We start from the raw sequence: 13350 nt of genomic DNA on the forward strand, positions 1-13350 counted from the left end.
GGCCCTGCATCACTAAGGTACTCTGTATCCCCATGGGGCATGTGCATGGAGCGCCTTCATCCCGCTGCAGCAGCTGCTTATTTGTGACGGCCAGCGGACTTCCGCGCCGACCGTGCCTGTTTGTCGGCCGCGGTCTTAAATTTAGTCCCCGGCTTCAATTGCGGCCTAGTAGCAAAACTCCCGCCCCCGGGCCTGTCTATCAGGGGTAAGGGCGGGACGGCCGGCCTGACGTCGGCTGTGAGGGCCGGAGCATCCTGTATGTTTCCTCCCCCCTCACTGATCACTGTGGGGACTCCAGATTCCCGCACTTTTTCTAACACCGCCCACGGCTCCACTCCTCCCCTGAGAGCTCCGGCAGCCATTTCTTTGGCATTCTGCCTGTGGAGGATTTCCTGGAAAGAGCTCTGCAACGCTGGGAGACCTAAGGCAGGGAATCTGGAGGACACACACTCCGCTTTTTAGCGGTCGGTAAGCCACACCGGTCACCCGGTGCTGGTCCCCTTAGGGTGCCGGATTAGATAATATATATATTTATATTTCTTTGTCGCTCTATTGGGAGACCCAGACAATTGGGGTGTATAGCTTCTGCCTCCGGAGGCCGCACAAAGTATTACACTCAAAAGTGTTAAGCCCCTCCCCTTCTGCCTATACACCCCCCGTGCTCCCACGGGCTCCTCAGTTTTTTGCTTTGTGCGAAGGAGGTCAGACACGCACAGCACAGCTCCACAGTTTAGTCAGCAGCAGCTGCTGACTATGTCGGTTGGAAGAAAAGTGGGCCCATATAGGGCCCCCAGCATGCTCCCTTCTCACCCCACTCTTGTCGGCGGTGTTGTTAAGGTTGAGGTATCCATTGCGGGTACAGAGGCTGGACCCCACATGCTGCTTTCCTTCCCCATCCCCCTCAGGGCTCTGGGTGAAGTGGGATCCTATCGGTCTCCAGGCACTGAGACCGTGCTTCATCCACAACTCCTGTGGAGCCTGCTGGATAGGAGCCGGGTACCGTTCAGGGACATGGCCCTGCTACGTGAAGGTACTCTGTATTCCTGTGGGGACCGCGCACGGCAACACCTCAGCTTTGCTGGGTGTGCTAGTGCACCCGGAACCGCAGCACTGACCGGGTTAAACTGTGCCATTACACACTCAGCGTCGCTGAGTGTGTTTATATGTAGGGGCTACCGCGCTAACCGCCGCTGCCATGGGAAACTGCGGCGCGGCTGGGACTTGTAGTTCGCCGGGGACTTCGGCGTCGGCCGCGCTTTTACGGCGGCCACGCTTATACTCGAGTCCCCGGCTTGCTTGCGGCCTAGTTTCCCTTTCTCCCGCCCTCAGCCCTGACAGGCAGGGGAAGGGCGGGACGCTGCACGGAACGAGCAGCACTGAGGGCTGGAGTATGATTTCCATACTCCACCCCCCTCACTGTGCACAGTGTGAGCACCTCGGCCACGGCTCCCTCCTCTCGTCAGGACGCCGCAGCCATTTCCTGTCAGCTCCTACGACGCTGCAGAGAGGGACAAACCCTGGGAGACCCAGACACGGTCTCTGGTGGCCTCATAACCGCTTTAGGCGGATGGTAAGCAGCACCTGTGGTGCTAGCCCCATGGTGCTGTAGTGTATTGATACATTATTTGTTTATAGTATATATTTTACACTGTATGAGCACAGTTCATTCTGGCTATATACCCTATTGTGTTACTCAGGGCGCCCACAAAAGGCAGGGGTGCCAAAACACAGGCTTATTATGCTGCCTGCGTCGCTTGTACGACCCAGCTGCCGGCAGGTTCCATTGACCCTCATTGTGTGCATTGTTGGGCCCCTGTGACAATTCTTCAGCCAGGGCCCCTGCTAAGAGGGGCCCAGGGGGAGCCACCTGTTGACACTGTCCTAGTGACGGGGACGGAGTTTGCAAAACTCTCTGAGACTATGGCTAAGATACTAGAAGCCTTGCAGTCCAGGCCGGTATCTCAGCAAAGGGACTCTGTTGAATCATTGTCCCCTGGCCCCCCTCAGTTGGACCAAGTCCTCCCGGGGTATCTCATACATCCCAGGCTGAGGGTTCTGACTTAGACCCCAGCCCCAGACCGACTAAGTGGGCTCGCTTAGAATTTCCCTCGACATCATATTGTTCAGGGTCTCAGCGGGGGGAATCTCTGGTTGATGATGCGGAGACAGCTGATCAGGATTCTGATCCTGAGGGCGCTCTCAATCTTAATACTCCAGACGGGGACGCCATAGTGAACGTTCTTATTGCGTCCATCGATCAAATGCTGGATATTTCTCCCTCAGCTCCTCCGGCGGAGGAGTCAGCTTCTCATACACCGAGTATGTTTCTAGACCACTCTGATTTCAGAGAGGCACTCCAGAATCATCATGCTTGTCCAGATAAGCGTTTTTCTAAGCGCCTTAAGGATACACGTTATCCTTTTTCCCCTGACGTGGTTAAAGGTTGGACTCAGTGTCCCATAGTGGATCCTCCAATCTCCAGACTGGCGGCTAGATCCATACTTGCAGTGGAAGAGGGGGCCTCGCTCAAAGATGCCACCGACAGGCAGATGGAGCTCTGGTTGAAATCCATCTATGAAGCTATCGGCGCTTCTTTTGCCCCAGCATTCGCAGCCGTATGGGCGCTACAAGCTATCTCAGCAGGTCAAGCGCAAATTGAAGCAGCCACATGCACGGCCGCGCCACAAGTGGCATCCATTACCACACAGACCTCGGCAATTGCGTCTTACGCTATTATTGCTGTCCTGGACTCTGCGAGCCGTACGGCGGTCGCGGCCGCCAATTCGGTGGTACTCCGCAGGGCCTTGTGGCTACGGGAATGGAAGGCAGATTCTGTTTCCAAAAAAGCGCTTAACCAGTTTGCCAATTTCTGGCGACAGGCTGTTTGGCGAGCGTCTGGATGAAACATCAACCAATCCAAGGGAAAGGATACATCCTTACCCCAGCCCAAACAGAACATACCCCAACAGAGGAGAGGGCAGTCGAGGTTTCGGTCCTTTCAGGGCGCGGGCAGGTCCCAATTCTCCTCGTCCAAAAGGTCTCAGAAAGGACAAAGGAACTCTGATGCATGGCGGTCTAAGTCACGTCCTTAAAAGGCCACCGGAGGCGCCGCTAACAAAGCGGCTTCCTCATGACTTTCGACCTCCTCTAGTAGCATCCTCGGTCGGTGGCAGGCTCTCCCGCTTTTGCGACACCTGGCTGCCACAAATAAAAGACCGCTGGGTGAGAGACATTCTGTCTCACGGTTACAAGATAGAGTTCACCTCTCGTCCCCTGACTCGATTCTTCAGGTCATCCCCGCCTCCCTAGCGAGCCGAGGCTCTTCTGCACGCGCTGCGCACTCTGAAGGCAGAAGGAGTGGTGATCCCGGTTCCTCTTCAGTAACTGAGCCACGGTTTTTACTCCAACTTGTTTGTGGTCCCAAAGGAGGACGGGTCTTTCCGCCCGGTCCTGGACCTGAAACTGCTCAACAAACATGTAAAAACCAGACGGTTCAGGATGGAATTCCTCCGCTCCGTCATCGCCTCAATGTCCCAAGGAGATTTCCTTGCATCGATCGATATCAAAGATGCTTATCTCCACGTACCGATTGCTCCAGAGCACCAGCGCTTCTTGCGCTTCGCCATAGGAAACGAACACTTGCAATTCGTGGCACTGCCGTTCAGCCTGGCAACAGCCCCACGGGTTTTTACCAAGGTTATGGCTACTGTAGTAGCGCTCCTACACTCGCAGGGTCACTCGGTGATCCAGTACTTGGATGCTGATCAAGGCACCCTCTCAAGAGGCATGCGAACGCAGTCTCGACGCTTCCCTGAAGACTCTCCAGGGTTTCGGGTGGATCATCAATTTTCCAAAGTCAAATCTGACACCGGCCCACTCGCTGACATATCTTGGTATGGAGTTTCATACCCTCTCAGCGATAGTGAAGCTTCCGCTGTTCAAGCAGTAGTCACTTCAGAAAGGGGTACAATCTCTCCTTCAAGGCCAGTCACACCCCTTGAGGCGCCTCATGCACTTCCTGGGGAAGATGGTGGCAGCAATGGAGGCAGTTTCCTTCGCGCAGTTTCACCTGCGTCCCCTTCGATGGGACATCCTACGCAAATGGGACAGGAAGACGACGTCCCTCGACAGGACCGTCTCCCTCTCTCAGGCGACCAGAGCTTCCCTTCGGTGGTGGCTTCTTCCCACTTCATTATCGAAGGGGAAATCCTTCCTTCCCCCATCCTGGGAAGTAGTCACGACGGACGCGAGTCTGTCAGGGTGGGGAGCGTTTTTTCTCCACCACAGGGCTCAGGGTACGTGGACCCAGCAAGAGTCCTCGCTTCAGATCAATGTTCTGGAAATAAGGGCAGTGTATCTTGCCCAGAAAGCGTTCCAGCAGTGGCTGGAGGGCAAGCAGATCCGAATTCAGTCGGACAATTCCACAGCGGTGGCATACATCAACCACCAAGGCGGCACACGCAGCCGGCAAGCCTTCCAGGAAGTCCGGCGGATTTTGATGTGGGTGGAAGCCACGGCATCCGCCATATCCGCAGTTCACATCCCAGGCGTGGAAAACTGGGAAGCAGATTATCTCAGTTGCCAGGGCATGGACGCAGGGGAATGGTCCCTTCACCCGGACGTGTTTCAGGAGATCTGTTGCTGCTGGGGGGTGCCGGACGTCGACCTCATGGCGTCCCGGCACAACAACAAGATACCAATGTTCATGGCACGGTCTCAAGATCCCAGAGCTCTGGCGGCAGACGCCTTAGTTCAGGATTGGTCGCAGTTTCAGCTCCCTTATGTGTTTCCTCCGCTGGCACTGTTGCCCAGAGTGTTACGCAAGATCAGGATCGACTGCCGCCGCGTCATCCTCGTCGCTCCAGACTGGCCAAGGAGGTCGTGGTACCCGGATCTGTGGCATCTCACGGTCGGCCAACCGTGGACACTACCAGACCGAACAGACTTGCTATCTCGAGGGCCGTTTTTCCATCTGAATTCTGCGGCCCTCAACCTGACTGTGTGGCCATTGAGTCCTGGACCCTAGCGTCTTCAGGGTTATCTCAAGACGTCATTGCCACTATGAGACAGGCTAGGAAACCAACGTCCGCCAAGATCTTTCACAGGACGTGAAAAATTTTTTTTCTGTCATGGTGCTCTGTTCAGGGTTTTTCTCCCTGGCCATTTGCATTACCTACTTTTCTGTCCTTCCTTCAATCTGGACTGGAAAAGGGTTTGTCGCTCGGCTCCCTTAAGGGACAAGTCTCAGCGCCCTCTGTGTTTTTCCAGAAGCGCCTAGCCAGACTTCCACAGGTACGCACGTTCCTGCAGGGGGTTTGTCACATCGTTCCACCTTACAAGCGGCCGTTAGAACCCTGGGATCTAAACAGGGTTCTGATGGTTCTTCAGAAACCACCATTCGAGCCAATGAGAGAGATTTCCCTCTCACGACTTTCGCAGAAAGTGGTTTTTCTTGTAGCAGTCACTTCTCTTCGGAGAGTGTCTGAGCTAGCAGCATTGTCGTGCAAAGCCCCTTTCCTGGTGTTCACCAGGACAAGGTGGTTCTACGTCCGGTTCCGGATTTTCTCCCTAAGGTGGTATCCCCCTTTTCATCTCAATCAGGATATCTCCTTACCCTCTTTTTGTCCTCATCCAGTTCACCAATGTGAAAAGGATTTGCACTTGTTAGATTTGGTGAGAGCACTCAGACTCTACATTTCTCATACGGCGCCCCTGCGCCGCTCGGATGCACTCTTTGTCCTTGTCGCTGGCCAGCGTAAAGGGTCACAGGCTTCCAAATCAACCCTGGTTCGGTGGATCAAGGAGCCAATTATCGAAGCTTACCGTTCGGCTGGGCTTCCGGTTCCCTCAGGGCTGAAGGCCCACTCTACCAGAGCCGTGGGCGCGTCCTGGGCTTTGAGGCACCAGGCTACGGCTCAGCAGGTGTGTCAGGCGGCTACCTGGTCGAGCCTGCACACTTTCACGAAGCACTATCAGGTGCATACCTATGCTTCGGCGGATGCCAGCCTAGGTAGACGAGTCCTTCAGGCGGCGGTTGCCCACCTGTAGGAAAGGGCCGTTTTACGGCTCTCTTACGAGGTATTAATTTACCCACCCAGGGACTGCTTTTGGACGTCCCAATTGTCTGGGTCTCCCAATAGAGCGACAAAGAAGAAGGGAATTTTGTTTACTTACCGTAAATTCCTTTTCTTCTAGCTCTAATTGGGAGACCCAGCACCCGCCCTGTTTTTTTGTGTACACATGTTGTTCATGTTGAATGGTTTCAGTTCTCCGATATTCCTTCGGATTGAAGTTACTTTAAACCAGTTTATAATTCTTTTTCCTCCTTCTTGCTTTTGCACCAAAACTGAGGAGCCCGTGGGAGCACGGGGGGAGTATAGGCAGAAGGGGAGGGGCTTAACACTTTTGAGTGTAATACTTTGTGCGGCCTCCGGAGGCAGAAGCTATACACCCCAATTGTCTGGGTCTCCCAATTAGAGCTAGAAGAAAAGGAATTTACGGTAAGTAAACAAAATTCCCTTCATTTCTGTTCGGTCGGGCTGTATACCCTTCCCATATACCCTCAGTGATCACTCTCCTAGGAGACAACAGCATGTCGTCCACAAGGAGCAAGGGTGCCAAGCCACAGGGTTATTTTGCGACCTGTACCTCTTGTGCGGCTAAGTTACCTACGGGTTCCACCTACCCTCACTGTGAGCAATGCTCAACCCCTGTTTTGCTTCCTCAACCCGAGCCTCGGTCACTAGTGGGCCCCTTGGCTCAGGTAGAACCCCTTGCTCCCCCTGTCCAGGCGGCAGGGACAGAGTTTGCAGTTTTTGCTGAAAAACTCTCTGAGTCACTCTCACAATCCATGGCTCAGTCTATGGACAAATGGTCTGCCAAGCTGCTTGAAGCTTTGCAGTCCAGACCGGTCCTTACACAAGCCCCGGGCCCTGTTGGATCTTCACCTCCAGGCCCCTCTCTGTCCGCGCCGCAGCACGTTCCCAGGGGGGGCCCTAGGTCTCACGTGGAGGACTCCGGCCCGGACCACAGTCCCAGACCGGCTAAGCGGGCCCGCTGGGAATCTTCCCCGACTTCTTCACGCTGCTCGGGTTCCCAGCGTGAGGACTCTCTGGAGGATGAGGCGGACGTCGCAGCTCAGGGCTCTGACACTGACGTTGCTCTCAATCTTGATACACCTGAAGGGGACGCCATAGTAAATGACCTTATCTCGTCCATCAACCAGGTGTTAGATATCTCTCCCCCGCCGCCACCGGTAGAGGAGTCGACTTCTCAGCAGGAGAAACACCAGTTTCGGTTCCCTAAACGTACACGGAGTGCGTTTTTCGATCACTCTAACTTCATGCTGTCCAGAAGCCCAGAGCGGTTCCGGACAAGCGCTTTACTAAGCGCCTTACTGACACACGTTACCCCTTCCCCTCAGACGTGGTTAAGGGTTGGGCTCAATGTCCCAAGGTGGATCCTCCAGTCTCTAGATTGGCGGCTAGATCTGTGGTATCGGTTGCAGATGGATCATCGCTAAAGGATGCCACTGACAGGCAGATAGAGCTCCTGGTAAAATCCATCTATGAAGCCACGGCCGCGTCTTTTGCCCCGGCCTTTGCAGCCGTGTGGGCACTACAAGCTATCTCAGCTTGTCTGGCTGAGATTAATGCGGTCACACGTAATTCTGCTCCGCAGGTTGCATCTTTGACTTCTCAGGCGTCAGCTTTTTCTTCCTACGCCATGAACGCAGTTTTAGACTCTGCTACCGTACAGCGGTGGCATCCGCTAACTCTGTGGCAGTCCGCAGGGCCATGTGGCTGCGCGAATGGAAGGCAGACTCGGCTTCCAAGAGGTTCTTAACCGGTTTGCCGTTTGCTGGCGACCGCTTGTTTGGTGAACGATTGGATGAGATTATTAAGGAATCCAAGGGAAAGGACTCCTCCTTACCCCAGTCCAAACCAAAGAGACCTCAGCAACGGAAAATACAATCGAGGTTTCGGTCCTTTCGTCCCTCCGCCAAGCCCCAATCCGGCTTTTACTCCAACTTGTTTGTGGTGCCAAAGAAGGACGGCTCGTTCCGTCCCGTTCTGGACCTCAAACTGCTCAACAGACATGTGAGCACCAGACGGTTTCGGATGGAGTCTCTCCGCTCTGTCATCGCTTCGATGTCACATGGAGACTTCCTAGCATCGATCGACATCAAGGATGCTTATCTCCATGTGCCGATCGCACCCGAACATCAACGCTTTTTGCGTTTCGCCATCGGGGACGAACACCTTCAGTTCGTGGCATTGCCTTTCGGCCTGGCGACAGCCCCACGGGTGTTCACCAAGGTCATGGCATCTGTTGTGGCGGTCCTACACTCTCAGGGCCACTCGGTCATTCCCTACTTAGACGATCTTCTGGTCAGGGCACCCTCTCAGATGGCGTGGCAAAACAGCCTTTCCGTCACTCTGGCGACTCTCCAGCAGTTCGGGTGGATCATCAACTTCCCAAAATCCAAGTTGACACCGACCCAATCACTGACGTACCTTGGGATGGAGTTTCATACTCAGTCAGCAGTAGTCATGCTACCGCTGGACAAGCAGCTTTCGCTGCAGGCAGGGGTGCAATCTCTTCTGCGGGGTCAGTCACACCCCTTGAGGCGCCTCATGCACTTCCTGGGGAAGATGGTGGCAGCGATGGAGGCAGTGCCCTTCGCGCAATTCCATCTGCGGCCACTCCAGTGGGACATTCTCCGCAAATGGGACAGGAGGTCGACTTCACTCGACAGGAACGTCTCTCTTTCCCTTGCAACCAAGACATCACTTCAGTGGTGGCTCCTTCCCAACTCTCTATCGCAGGGAAAATCCTTCCTACCCCCCACCTGGGCTGTGGTCACGACGGACGCGAGCCTGTCAGGGTGGGGGGCGGTTTTTCTCCACCACAGGGCTCAGGGAACCTGGACTCCGATAGAGTCATCCCTTCAGATCAATATTCTGGAGATAAGGGCAGTGTATCTAGCCCTATTGGCCTTTCATCGGTGGCTGGAGGGCAGGCAGATCCGGATCCAGTCGGACAACGCCACTGCCGTCGCATACATCAACCACCAAGGCGGCACTCGCAGTCGTCAAGCCTTCCAGGAAGTCCGACGAATTCTGCAGTGGGTGGAAGCCACAGCTTCCACCATCTCCGCAGTTCACATCCCGGGCGTAGAAAACTGGGAAGCAGATTTTCTCAGCCGACAGGGCATGGACGCGGGGGAATGGTCTCTTCACCCAGACGTGTTTCGAGAGATCTGTCGCCGCTGGGGAACGCCGAACGTCGATCTCATGGCATCACGGCACAACAACAAAGTCCCGGCATTCATGGCCCGGTCTCAAGATCACAGAGCTCTGGCGGCGGACGCATTAGTTCAGGATTGGTCGCAGTTTCGACTGCCCTATGTATTTCCTCCTCTGGCGATGCTGCCCAGAGTGCTGCGCAAGATCAGGTCCGACTGTCGTCTCGCCCTTCTCGTCGCCCCAGATTGGCTGAGGCGGTCGTGGTACCCGGATCTGTGGCATCTCACGGTGGGTCAACCGTGGGCGCTCACAGACCGCCCAGACTTGCTGTCTCAAGGGCCGTTTTTCCATCTGAATTCTGCGGCCCTCAACCTGACTGTGTGGCCATTGAGTCCTGGCTCCTAGCGTCCTCAGGGTTATCTCAAGATGTCATTGCCACTATGAGACAGGCCAGGAAACAAACGTCCGCCAAGATCTATCACAGGTCTTGGAGGATCTTCTTATCCTGGTGCTCTGATAAGGGTTTTTCTCCCTGGCCCTTTGCCTTACGGAATGGACAAGGGTTTGTCTCTCGGCTCTCTCAAGGGACATGTATCGGCGCTATCCGTATTTTTTCAAAAGCGTCTAGCCAGGCTTCCGCAGGTCCGCACGTTCCTGCAGGGAGTTTGCCACATAGTCCCACCTTACAAGCGTCCGCTGGAACCCTGGGATCTTAACAGGGTGCTAACGGCTCTTCAGAAACCACCTTTCGAGCCGCTGCGGGATGTCTCTTTATCACGTCTTTCGCAGAAGGTGGCATTTCTAGTGGCAGTTACATCGCTCCGTAGAGTGTCGGAGCTGGCAGCGCTGTCATGCAAAGCCCCCTTCCTGGTTTTTCACCAGGATAAGGTGGTTCTGCGTCCGGTCCCGGAATTTCTCCCTAAGGTGGTATCCCCTTTTCATCTCAATCAGGATATCTCCTTACCTTCATTTTGCCCTCATCCAGTTCACCAATGTGAAAAGGATTTGCACTCGTTAGATCTGGTGAGAGCTCTCCGGCTCTACGTGTCTCGCACGGCGCCCCTGCGCCGTTCAGATGCGCTCTTTGTCCTTGTCGCTGGCCAGCGTCAGGGTTCGCAGGCTTCCAAGTCAACCTTGGCTCGGTGGATCAAGGAACCGATTCTTGAAGCCTACCGTTCTTCTGGGCTTCCGCTTCCTTTGGGGCTGAAAGCCCATTCTACCAGAGCCGTGGGTGCGTCCTGGGCATTGCGGCACCGGGCTACGGCTCAGCAGGTGTGTCAGGCAGCTACCTGGTCTAGTCTGCACACTTTCACGAAACACTATCAGGTGCATACCTATGCTTCGGCAGACGCCAGTCTAGGTAGGCGAGTCCTTCAGGCGGCGGTTGCCCACCTGTAAGAGGGGGTCGTTTTCGGCTCTTTTTATCGAGGTATTCTTTTACCCACCCAGGGACTGCTTTTGGACGTCCCAATTGTCTGGGTCTCCCAATGGAGCGACAAAGAAGAAGGGAATTTTGTTTACTTACCGTAAATTCCTTTTCTTCTAGCTCCTATTGGGAGACCCAGCACCCGCCCCTGTGCCCTTCGGGCTGGTTGTTCTTTTGTGTACACATGTTGTTCATGTTGAATTGTTCTTTTGGTTCATGGTTTCAGTTCTCCGAACATCCTTCGGATTGAATTTACCTTAGACCAATTTATAAGTTTCCTCCTTCCTGCTTTTGCACCAAAACTGAGGAGCCCGTGATGCACGGGAGGGTGTATAGGCAGAGGGGAGGGGTTACACTTTTTAAAGTGTAATACTTTGTGTGGCCTCCGGAGGCAGAAGCTATACACCCAATTGTCTGGGTCTCCCAATAGGAGCTAGAAGAAAAGGAATTTACGGTAAGTAAACAAAATTCCCTTCATTTGTGGCATTCTTGCAATGTAATGAACTCTCGGGGGGGGGGGGGGGGGGGGGAGGGGGGGTCCGCCAATTTGGAAAAGGTGTCGACAATGTTGCAGAGGTTTGCACTGCTGTGGTCCGGACACCAAGGACTTCTGCTGTAACTGCTTGTCCATGGTCCTGTGAATCGTTTTGCTCGACTCTATTGGTCTCCATAATCGATCAGGTTGGATTAAGTCAATCATAGCAAAAACCACACTTCGTTACAGCTCACTGAAAGGTTATTCCCATCTTTAGACATTATTGGCTATACATAGCATAGCTGATAACCTGCTGATCTGTGGGGTCCGACCTCTGGATTTCCCCATTTTTTCAGAATGGGGGCAATACTAAATGGAGCAGTGGCTAGATGTGCACACCACTGCTTCATTCATTGTCTATGGGACTGCTGGAAAAAGCCAAACGCTGTACTTGGCTATATCTAGTAGTTTGATGAAGAATCATTGGACCAGTGTGACCACCAGTCGGACCGCCATTGATCAATTTACAACCTAGCCCGTGAATGGGTGAGAACTAGTGATGAGCGAATACTAAATTTTCTGATCATTCGTACCAAAAACCTAGTAGTATTCCAGCATTCATCACGAATAATTAACCTAATGGAAGTCAAAGGGGAACCTGAGCATTTTTCTGGGAAATCTTCAAGAAAAATGCTTGGGTTCCCCATTGGCTTGCATTCAGTTTGCCATTTATGACAAATACTGAGATAGTACCAGGTATTTGGTACGAATAACACCAAACTTGAATACCGTATTTTCTTCATCGTTCCTTATGGGAGACCCAGACCATGGGTGTATAGCTTCTGCCTCCGGAGGACACACAAAGTACTACACTAAAAAGTGTAGCTCCTCCCTCCTAGCATATACACCCCCTGGATAACCAAATCTAGCCAGTTCAATGCTTTGTGTTCAGGAGGCACACATCCACACATGCATTCTCATCTGATTTCTGATTTTAAAGAGTTTGAAGAAAATCGGGTCCAAGCCTGGACTCCCGGCATGTCCCTTCTCACCCCACTGTGTCGGCGGTGCTGTTAAGGTTGATTTCAAGGCTGGAGCCTTACATGCCGCGCTCCTTCACCATCCCTCGGGCTCTGGCTTGAAGTGGGAGCCAGCACGGTTCTCACTGCTTTGCAGGAGACCGGTCTCCATCCGCAGCCCTTTCAGGACCCTGCCGGACGGAGCACTCATCCCTCAGGGACCTGGCCCTGCGTCTCACAAGCTAAGTATTGAGACGTTATTGTCAGGGGGGTCCCTTGCACTTTAATGTTGGGGAGAGTGTGTTATGTAACCTTTGTGACATTTCCGGCCGGTTCTCCGGTTTTCACCAGAGAACCGCGCCGAGGGTGCCTGCGCGCCGGCCGCATTGTAAAATTTAGGCCCCGGCTTCGGCTGCGGCCTACTTTCGTTTTCACTGCCCCTGCATGTCAGTCATGCAGAGGGACAGTGCGGCGCCGCCCACCGGCCGTTCAGCACAGGGGAGGACACTCCTCTCTGAGGAGATGTTTCCCTCCCCTGTATATCTCCTTGGCCCTCCGGTTCCCGCTCTTGGACTAGGCCCCGCCCCCCCCCTCCTCACTCCGGCGCCATTTTATCAGCGTTCTCACACTGATCGGCGCTGGCTGCTGCATCTCTGCAACCTGTCTGGGGGTCCGAGCTGTGGGATCCGGAGGGCACACAAAACGGTCTGGTAAGCCACAACCTCTGGTTGTGGACCTTCTTATACACTCTCTGGGGGTCATTCTGAAGGAGTGTGTTCTTTACTGCAGAGCCTCCACCTCAGCAGCATGTCTCACACTAGGAGCAAGGCTGCAAGGCTGTACTCAATATGCACTGCATGTAAGCTCGTACTGCCTGAACCGAGCACATATCCTCATTGTGATGCCTGCTCTAACATGGTGGTGCCTCAGCCTGGAGTCTCCCCAGTGGTCCCTCCGGCTTCTCCGGCCCCGGTGGCTGAACCCCCGGTTTGGGTAGAATTGTTTTCTAAGTCTATCTCCCAGTCCTTTGCCGACTCCATGGGACAGCTGTCCCGTACTCTGCTGGCCATGCATCAGCCCCCTTCTCAGGGCGCCTCTGCTGCTTCGGCTCGCTCTGCAGAGCTCACAGAGGATTCTTCATCTGCTCCCAGACCCCGTCCTCCTAAAAGGAGACGCAGGGTC

General features: G+C 54.2%; 1 protein-coding gene across 2 annotated transcripts in view; it reads left to right on the top strand.

Annotated features, from left to right (window-relative positions):
- Positions 1–13350, top strand: part of ATL3 (atlastin GTPase 3) — a 109465-nt gene that overhangs the window by 75652 nt on the left and 20463 nt on the right. The gene's annotated exons all lie outside the window — the stretch shown is intronic.

The sequence above is a fragment of the Anomaloglossus baeobatrachus genome, chromosome 10 (genome assembly GCF_048569485.1).
Source record: "Anomaloglossus baeobatrachus isolate aAnoBae1 chromosome 10, aAnoBae1.hap1, whole genome shotgun sequence".
Lineage (NCBI taxonomy): Eukaryota > Metazoa > Chordata > Amphibia > Anura > Aromobatidae > Anomaloglossus > Anomaloglossus baeobatrachus.